This window comes from Sciurus vulgaris, assembly GCF_902686455.1.
Source record: "Sciurus vulgaris genome assembly, chromosome: 7".
NCBI lineage: Eukaryota > Metazoa > Chordata > Mammalia > Rodentia > Sciuridae > Sciurus > Sciurus vulgaris.
In genome coordinates this window covers 48,382,483-48,392,937 of record NC_136467.1, presented here as the reverse complement: position 1 = coordinate 48,392,937, position 10,455 = coordinate 48,382,483, and the positions used below count along the sequence as shown (strand labels likewise).

The 10,455-nt window shown below is 38.2% G+C and overlaps 1 pseudogene across 1 annotated transcript; it reads right to left on the bottom strand.

Annotated features, from left to right (window-relative positions):
- Window positions 1-367: 367 nt before the first annotated feature.
- Window positions 368-1,393, bottom strand: LOC306665506 (THO complex subunit 3-like; annotated as a pseudogene). Its single transcript has one exon. The product of its transcript is annotated as a THO complex subunit 3-like (transcript).
- Between the last annotated feature and the right edge of the window lie 9,062 nt (window positions 1,394-10,455).

Genomic DNA, 10,455 nt, shown 5'->3' with positions numbered 1-10,455 from the left:
ATTCTCAAAATTGTACATACATATTTCCTTCTTTTCATTAAAAAGTTTCCATCCTCATCCCACCCTCTCTCCAAACTAGGTATTACTCAAGCAGCATCAAGTTCAACAAAGTCTACCACATATCTAAAATCAGGGAACATAGGAGGTCCCATAGTGCAAAGTCCTCCTTAGCTAACTGGTACTGGGGGAAAAAATGGAAATAGCAAACACAAAAAATGGGAAGGGAATTGGAATGGGCAGCCTCACAAAAGACTTTTATAATTTTTACCAATTTACAAATATTTAGGGTATCCACCAAGTCCAAGAGAGCAGACCAAACTACAGAGTGTCTCTGCAGATCTTCCTCTCCTTACGTCAGGTCCCCCTCTCAGGAATCATTAGAAAGTCTAATCAGCTTCACAGTCCCAGCTTCCCATCTGCTGTCATATTTGCCATCTTTGTCATCACAGGCAAATGCCAGCAGAGGTCTTTTGCCAAACTGCAGTGAAGGTTGGAGACTCACACTGCACTTCCCATAGTTTGTCTCCTCTCTCTACTTCAGCTATGTCAATAAAATGATCCTCCAATGCTGATGCCAGCATTTTCCCATCATGGCTAAAACTGAGGGTCCTCACAGGCCAGTCCAGCCTGGAAAAGCACCATATACATACTAGCTCATCCACATCCCAGAGGCTAACCAAGGCATCTGCACTTCCTGTAGCAAAGTATTTCCCCATAGGGTCAAACTTGATACAGATGCAATTGGAAGGATGGGTGTTGATGGACTGCACAGGCTTCAGTTCTGGGTAGCTGAGGTTGTTGATACAACCATTGCCATTTGTCAAGAAGAACATGTTATTTCATTGTTCCAGGAGATTTCATTGCCCTCAAACTTGAATTGCTCCTCTGCCTTGGAACGGTGTGTCTTGGCATCAATAAAGGTCACCACATCATCCTTGTTACCTACAGCAATGGTCTGCCCATCAGGACTCCAGCAGATAATAATGTTCTCCCCTTTAGTGTTTACAGTGGCAATGCATTTTGTAGTCCTCACATCCCAAAGGCGAATGGTTTTATCATCAGATGCAGTGAAAAAGAGGTCAGGATTACTGGGATGCCAACAAAGCTGGTCCACACTATACCCATGTCCCCGATAGTTGTTTTCTTTGACCACTCCGTCCTTCTCCAACAAGATGACATTGCCCACCTTGTCGAAAGATCCGGAGGCTAAGCAATGCCCGTGCAGCTCCAGGCCACTGAGAACTGTGAGCTGGGAACTCGCACGTCTTGCTGTGGCCCCGGAACAGCTCCTACATCCCGACGGGCCACTGCTCACCAAGCACCAGAGGGCCATAGTGCCTGGGCCACTCTGACCCAGTGCTGAGGGCCCCATGGCTGCCGTGGGCACCGCCATGCCGAGGTTTCACCCCCTGTCCCAGAGATTTTGATATGATACATCTTTGTTCTCATTTACCTCTAAGAATTTTTTTTATTTCCCCCTGATGTCTTTTGTTATCCATTCATCACTCAATAGCATATTATTTAATCTCCAGGTGTTGGAGTAGTTTCTGTTTTTTATTCTGTCATTTATTTCTAATTTCAATCCACTATGATCTGATAGAATACAAGGTGTTATCTCTATCTTCTTGTATTTGCTAACATTAGCTTTGTGGCATAATATATGGTCTATTTTAGAGAAGGATCCACGTGCTGTTGAGAAGAAAGTGTATTCGTTCTTTGTTGGATGGTATATTCTATAAATGTCTGTTAAGTCTAAATTATTGATTGTGTTATTAAGATCTATGGTTTCTTTGTTCAATTTTTGTTTGGAATATCTGTCCAGTGGTGAAAGAGGTGTGTTAAAGTCACCTAGTATTATCATGCTGTGGTCTACTTGATTTCTGGAATTGAGGATTTGTTTGATGTACATGGATGAGCTACTTTTTGGGGCATAGATATTTATGATTGTTATGTCTTGCTGATTTATGCTTCCCTTAAGCAGTATGAAATGTCCTTCTTTATCCCTTCTGACTAACTTTAGCTTGAAGTCCACATTATCTGATATGAGGATGGATACTCCAGCTTTTTTGCTGAGTCCATGTGCATAGTATGTTTTTTTCCATCCTTTCACCTTTAGTCTCTGTGTATCTCTTTCTATGAGATGAGTCTCTTGCAGGCAGCATATTGTTGGATCTTTCTTTTTAATCCAATCTGCCAGTCTATGTCTTTTGATTGATGAGTTCAGGCCATTAAAAATTCAGGGTTATTATTTAGATATGATTTGTATTCCCAGTCATTTGGCTCATTTTTGTTTTTTGACACAACTTGATTTCTCCTTTATTTGCCTATTCCTTTAGGGTAGTTCCTCCCTTTGCTGATTTACATCATTGTATTTCATCTCTTCCTCATGGAATATTTTGCTGAGAATGTTCTGTAGCCAGCTTTCTTTTTGTAAATTCTTTTAGCTTTTGTTTATCACGGAAGGATTTTATTTTGTCGTCAAATCTGAAGGTAAGTTTTGCTGGATATAAGATTCTTGGTTGGCATTCATTTTCTTTTAGAGCTTGAAAAATGTTCCAGGCCCTTCTAGTTTTTAGGGTCTGGGTTGAGAAATCTGCTGATATCCATATTGGTTTCCCCTTATATGTAATCTGATGCTTTTTTCTCACAGCCTTTAAAATCCTATATTTATTTTGTATGTGAGGTATTTTCATTATAATGTGTCTTGGTGTGGATCTGTTGTAATTTTTTGCACCTGGTGTCTGTAAGCCTCTTGTATTTGATTTTCCATTTCATTCTTCAGGTTTGGGAAATTTTCTGATATTATTTCATTGAATAGGTGGTTCATCCTTTGGTTTGTATCTCTGTGCCTTCCTCAATCCCAGTAATTCTTAAATTTGGTCTTTTCATGATATTCCATAATTCTTGGAGATTCTGTTCATAATTTCTTACCACCTTCTCTGTTTGGTCAACTTTGTTTTGAAGATTAAATATTTTGTCTTCAATGTCTGAGGTTCTGTCTTCCAGGTGTTCTATCTTATTGGTTATGTTTTCTATGGAGTTTTTGATTTGGTTTATTGTTTCCTTCATTTCAAGAATTTGTTTTTTTTGTTTTTTTTTTTTTCAGAATCTCTCTTTTGAAATGATCCTTTGCTTCTTGCATTTGCTCTTTTAACTGTTGATTGGTGTGCTCATTCAATGCCTGCATTTGCTCTCTTATCTCATTGTTTTCTTCTCTGATCACTTTAATTATGTACATTCTGAACTCCCTTTCTGACATTTCTTCTGCCATGCTGTCATTGGATTTTATTGATGTAGCATCTAGGTTTGTTTGGGACACTTTCTTCCCTTGTTTTCTCACATTGCTCAGGTATCTACCCCTCTACTAGACTTTGTGGGAGACTGAACTTAAAGGTGATGGACTAGTTTTTCTGGGGGAGGAAATTTCAAGGCAGCACAGCATTCAGGCTACAGCATAGGTATTACATGCTGATTTTTGCTCATACGAATGGGGAGAAAAAAAGGAACACAACAAAAAGATTTGAAAAATTTGTAACTTGGCCAGAAAAGAAAGAGCACACAGAAAGTTTGGGCCAAGAAGAGTATAGATGTTAGCACCACTAAAAAGAAGGCAAATGTTTTGCACTTGGACAATTGTAAGGATGTCTTAAGAATATCTCATACATTGGCACACCTACAGTCATCACAGGCTCTGAGATGTAGAAATGCAAAATTGTTTGGAAAATATTCAAGGGAAGAATCATATGAGAAAAGATTCCCAGGGAACTCTGCTTGTTCTTGATTGCCCAGGGAATCATTTCCCTATGTTAAGCTAGCACGTTACTCAGAGGCTGCCATAGCTATGGTTCAAGCAAACCCAAATACAATTCACCCCAGAGGAAGACATTGGCATTATCCACATGATGCTGGTTTGACAAGCATGCAGAATGTATGGGGTAATGATGGCTTCCACTGAGATATCAGAGGAAGTCCTGGGATGTCATGAAGCATGCAGCAGGATTGGAATCCTTGCTAGCACTTCCCAAAAGGGCAATGCATGATGCTGTAGCAATTAAATTAAAAGTGCAGTGGAGACCCAAGGAAGGTAGAGATACCAGCAATCTGCAATATTCATCAGAGATAGTGATAGGAAGTGGCCAGAACCAGCCTGAGAGAATGTCCATGTTCACTGCAAAGAGTAAGGCTGTAGGGGCAGGGCTATACAAACCCATGGGAGCCCATATTCCACGACAGGTGACCCAGATGTTGGACATGGATATTTAGTATTTAGTGTTACTTTCTTCTTCTGGGTTATGGTCTTGCTTTGGGTTGATTCTTTTCCACTTCCCTTTTTCTCCCTTTTGGAATGAAATGTTTACCCTCAATACGCCCTACCAGTATATCTTGGAAATATATAGCTTTCTTTTTTTAGCTATATTTTTTTTTTCAGGCAAAAGTTTGCCTGGAGTCTTGGAAGAAACATTGGATTTAGACTTTTGAGCAATGTTGGAACAGTTAGGATTTGGGGATTCCAGTGATTGAATGAATGATTTTGTCTTTGTGGAATGGGAATGAAATGTTGAAAGCCAGAGGTGGAAAGCCTTAAATGCTTTCATGTTAGTCCTCAGGGAAGTGCTATTGGGAGGTATTAGAACCTTTAAGAGGTGGAGCCTAGTGGCAGGTCTTTAAGTCATTGTGGGAATTCTGTTGAAGGGAATTTTGAGACCCCATTTCCTTTCTCTTTCTTTTATTTCCTGGTAATTTTCTGTGCCACACTCTTGAGTCATGTTGTGCTGCCTCATTACAGGCCCCAAAATAGCAGGACCAAGCAATCTAAAACTTCTAAAATTGTGAGCCAAAATAAACTGTGAGCTGTTGTTACATCACTATTAAATTTTAGGTATTGAATTCATTCATTCATTTAAGAATTCATCTTAAATGCCTTTTGAGCTTTTGAGAACTTTTCAGCCATTATTTCTTTAAAAACATTTTTTTCAACCCACACACATTCTCTTTTTTCAACTACTACTAATGTTACATTTCTTATTATTCCACAGATCCCTGAGTCTCTGGTAACTTTCTTTTTCTAGACTATTTTCCTTATATTGTTCAATTATACAACTATTGATATATCCTCAAGATAATTATTTATTTCTTCTGTTGTTTCCATTGTGCATTAGCCTATTCAGTGAATTTTTATTTCATTTATTATATTTTCATTTCTAAATTTCCATTCTGTTCTTTTGACATAATTCTTTCTTTGCTGAAGTTTTGTATATTTTTTCTTCATTTTTCAAGGGTGTTTTCAATTGCTACTTAAGAGTGTTTGCACAGTGACTTCTTTAAAATTCTTGAGGGCATGGGCTGGGGAGATAGCTCAGTTGGTAGAGTGCTTGCCTTGCAAGTACAAGGCCCTGGGTTTGATCCCCAGCACTGAAAAAAAAAAATTCTTGTGGACATCCCAACACTGCCATCATGTTATTTGTATCAGTTGTCTTTTGTCATTCAAATTGAGGATTCCTAGTTCTTGAAATGACTAACGATTTTGAATTGTATCCTACATATTTTTATATTTTGAGACTCTGTTTCCTACACAAAACTTCTACTTTGGAAGTCAATAAACTTTCTTAGACTCATAACATATGTATAGATCTGATATTGTCAACTCTAGTTTGAAAGTCAACTTAGTTTTCAAAATCTGAGTAAAAATCTGGTCTTCTTTCTATGTGCTCTGAAAAGATCTATGCAAACTGTTATCAATATTCACTAAATTCATGCATCACAGTTTGGTTTGGTTTTTATTAATCTTAAGCATGGGCGACTTGGGTTTTACTTAGAAACTTATAAATAGATTTAATGAATCCTCCCCATTTTTAAGACTCCTCTCCATACTCTTTACCCTATTCTACAATTGGGAGGGGTCATATGCCACTTCTTTGCCATTGTTCACTTAATACTGTTGAACGTAGTTGACAAAGTTCTGCTCTATTCTCTGTAGTGCTCACAGGGGAGGAGGAGAAGAGGTATTGCCTCTGCTTCTATTAATGTAAGGTGGGAATGATTGACAGAACTCTACCTTGCAGTTTCTGAAAATTCTTCACTCAGTAGGAAATGGAATAGATTCCACCTCTGCTTATGCTCATGGGGTAGTTATGGTTAAGTAGGTGGAAACCCACTGACTCTGCAGAATCCAGTGTGGAGGAGGCAAAGTATGGCTTTTCCCAGTATATGCCTAGAAGAGATTGGGAAAAGGTTAAAAAAGGATTCTGTTCTGCAGGATCTCTTTACTGCCTCTGCACATGTGGGGAGAGCAGACCCTTCTCAGAAATTTTTAAAGTATGTGCCCATTGAAATTTCTGGGCATATACTGTTCTTGCACCTAGGCTTGGATATGTAGAAGAGGGAAAAGACAGAACTTAACACTGGGTCACCACTGAGGTCCTTGATTTTTGGGAAATCATCTTTCTTTTCTCCACCTTTCAACATCATCTGATAGTTGCTTTATTCAGTTTGCAGTTGTAAATAATGGGAATAACAATTCAGTTGTCAAGGAGGTAGAATCTTCAATGAATGAGAGGATTGACTTAAGTTGGTTGATCTCTATAGTAAACTAGAATGGATAATGGGTGATATATGGAAAGAATGTGACAGTGACACTGGGTTGAGTCTCATGAGGGACAATGGACTAATTATATGAAGCTAGCAATAAGAAGGAAGGATTTTCAAAGCCCTCTTATGAGAGAGAAAATGGCCACAATTGGGGAAAGAACTACAAGGGGGGGGGGCATTATTTTCATAGGGAAGAGAAATGTTTCCTGTAATAAGAATTTGAAGGACAGGTTCCCAGAGGGTTGCTGATGTTAAAGAGTATTTGGTTAATTGTTGTCATGATTTCAAAAGGCATAAAAGATCAGGGCTTCCGGAGCTTGGGAAGTGTAGAAATTTGACTCAGAGAAAATAGGTGAAGGACAGATTCCCAGAAGACATAGACATTATAGAATATTTGGTTGATAATTGACTGTGGATTTGAAAGAGATAAGAGATAGGACTTTAGAAGCTGGAAAAGGGTGGAATGTTGACTCAGAGCAAAAGGTAAAGGATATGTTACAAAAGGATACAGAGATGTCAGAGTAATTGATTGATAATTAACATAGATTCCAAAGGGCACAAGGGTTAGGTCTTTTGGAGATAGCGAAGGGTAGAATATGCACTCAGGCAAGGTAATTTCCAGAGCTCAATAGAGCAAGAGATGAGTGAGGATTTCTGAGAATCTAGCTATCTTTAGGCAACCAATATGGATGGGATCAAGTGTGAGGCCAGTACTAAAAATTCCAAGGTAGAAGAGAGTGGAGCTGCTATGAGAATTAAAGAGAGGGAGTATGGAAATATTTCTTGGATCACACAGCATTCTGGGTTCCCACTGGGGTCCTATCCATTAGTGCATATTTGCCTGAAAAAAAAAAAAAAAAAAAGTGGTTATTCTGAGTATAGAGAAATGCCCTCTTGACCACATCTTTTATCTGGTCCTAACTTGAAAGAGATCTGCTGGTGAATGTTCAACATCTCTAGTAATAAGACAAATGCAAATCAAAATACCCAAAGATTCCATCTCGCCCCAATTAGAATGGCAATTATCAAGAAGACAAGCAACAATAGGTGTTGGTGAGTATGTGGAGAAAAAGGCTCACTTTCACATTGCTGGTGGGGTTGCAAATTAGTGCAGCCACTCTGGAAAGCAGTGTGGAGATTCCTTAGAAAACTTGGAATGGAACCACCATTTGACCCAGCTATTCTACTCTTTGGCCTATTACTCAAAGGACTTAAAATCAGCATACTACAGAGATACAGCCACATCAATGTTCATATCTGCTCAATTCACAATAGCCAGATTGTGGAACCAACCTAGATGCCCTTCAGTTGATGAATGGATAAAGAAACTGTGGTATATATATACAATGGAATATTATTAGGCCATAAAGAATAATAAAATTATGGCATTTGCAGGCAAATAGATGAAATTGGAGAATATCATGCTAAGTGAGATAAGCCAATCTCAAAAAACCGAAGGAAGAATGATCTCACTGATAAGTGGATGATGACACATAATGGGGGATGGGAGGGAGGCAAGAATGGAGGAAGGAGGGACTGTACAGAAGGAAAAGAGGGGTGGAAGGAGTGGGGGGAAGGAAAAATAACAGAATGAATCAAACACCATTACCCTATGTAAATGTATGATTCACAAATGGTATGCCTCTACTTCATGTACAAACAAGATGTATCTTATTTGTTTACAAGAAAAATAAATTTTAAAAAATTTTAAAAAAAGAAAACAAAACAGTGACATCTCAATCAATAATCCAAGCTTCCATCTCAAGATACTAGCAAAAGAAGAGCAAAATAAACCCAAAGTAAGAAGGAAAGAAACAACTAAGAACAGAAATCAATGAAATAGAAAACAAACAAAAGTAATACAGAAAATAATCAAACGCAATGCTAGTTTCTAAAATATACAGTGAAGTTGATAAACTTCCAATAGGTCCAAGAAAAAAAGCAGAGAAATTATCATTATCAAGAATGAAAAAGGAAATATTACTGCAGACTCAACAAAGTTTAAAAGAATAAGAAAGGGGTACTACAAAAAACACAAAATAACCTGCATGGTGGTGCACCCCTGTAAACCCAGCTGCTCTGGAGGCTGAGGCAGAAGGATCAGAAGGTCAAGGCCAGACTCATCAACTTAGCAAGACCCTGTCTGAAAATAAAATAAAAAGACTTGGGGATGTATTTCAGTGGTAGAGGTCCCTGAGTTCTATCCCCAGTCCCAGAAACACACACACACACACACACACACACACACACACACACACACTCCTCATGTAACAAAATTATTTTAAAACTGCAAACTACCATGAGGCATCCAAGATAAAAGTGATATCTGAATGGTCCTATTAATATACTATGAAATAAATTTAATTTGCAATTTAAAACCTCCTGAAATAGAAATCTTCAAACTCAAAGTGTCCCTATAAATTTTATTAAACATTCAAAGAAATGGTGCCAATACACAATCCACTTCAGAGAATGGGAGGGAGTGCTTTATCACCCATTTTATGAGTCCAGAATTTGTAGGAATGGCTCAAGATGAAGCTGGGAAGGTAAGCAGGCTAAGAACTCTGGACTTTATTCTAAGAACAATGAGAAGCAACTTTGGGATTATTCAGTCAAAGTCTAGATAGAGTTTGGGGCTGAAACTAGAACAATAATGGACATTTTCTTAGAATGTTCCTTTCAATTGCTCTTTTTTCCTCAAATGGAGAGATAAGTGAAATCTGAATGTTCCTTCATGCTCTCTTTCTCCTGGCTCTACCTTCCTACTTTGCAGTTTTGCTTTGCTTTGTTTTGTTTTGCTTTTTGTTTGTTTGTTTGTTTGTTTTCAAAAAGAAAAAACCTCCATCATATATTGCCAGCTCCAAGGGAGAAGAGAAAAGATTTCATGCAGGAGAAAAAGACCTACTCTAACCCTTGCACAGTTACATAGAAACCAATTTATAGTTCTAGTTCATCTTAACCTTTTGTTTCATTTTTAGAATTCTAAATGTTCTAAATCTAGGCCATTTAACTTTAAGGAGTCCCAGAACCAGCAGGAATTATCTGCAACATTTTGTGAGTGTGCTTAATTGTGTATTTTGGGAAGGGAAAAGATCCACAGCTTTTATCAAATTATTTAAGGGTTTTTGATTCCCCCTCTAAACTGGGGGTGGACGAGTAAAATTATGTTTGTCCATGAAGGTAAAATTTATCACCATTGTGAATCAGAAGATCATTGTAACATACTATACTATATAACTATACTATATAACATATATACTATATATTATAAGTACTATATATTACTATATATTAATAGGCAAAATCATGACATGAAATCATTGCAAAATTCTGAGTTCATATTTACATTATCAAGTAAAGATTTATTATATTGACAGGTTTTAGGGTTAACTTTAATTTCAAGTATTAGGCAACAGGTAATCCAAGAACTATATCATATAGGGTAATTTTCTGCATAACCTCCTCCTTGAAGAAAGCATTCTCCGCGCAACCCCCCCATCTACCTAATGTCTACCTTTCTTCCTTTCTGTCTCGGTCCCTCGCGCATCCTTACAGAATAAATGCCTGGTCCCTCCGCTAATGCACGATAACTCCTCACAGTTATTAATCTATTAGACCTTAAAACCCTCCTGCAGGGCACCTCCAATCCTTCCATTCAGTGCTCAAGACACAGAGGCTGGAGTTCTCGGGTTTCCAAATAGGACTGGTAGAGTCCAGGTCGGATTGGCTGAGCTAGATAGAGCGGCAGGGGCTCCATCAAATCACAAACCTAGGAGTTTCCTCTTTCTTGGGCTCCTCCCTAAAATTCCTGGCAACAGACTTGTATTGTTCCCCTTAAGGAACCCTGCCCGGGGTTGCTATGGAGAT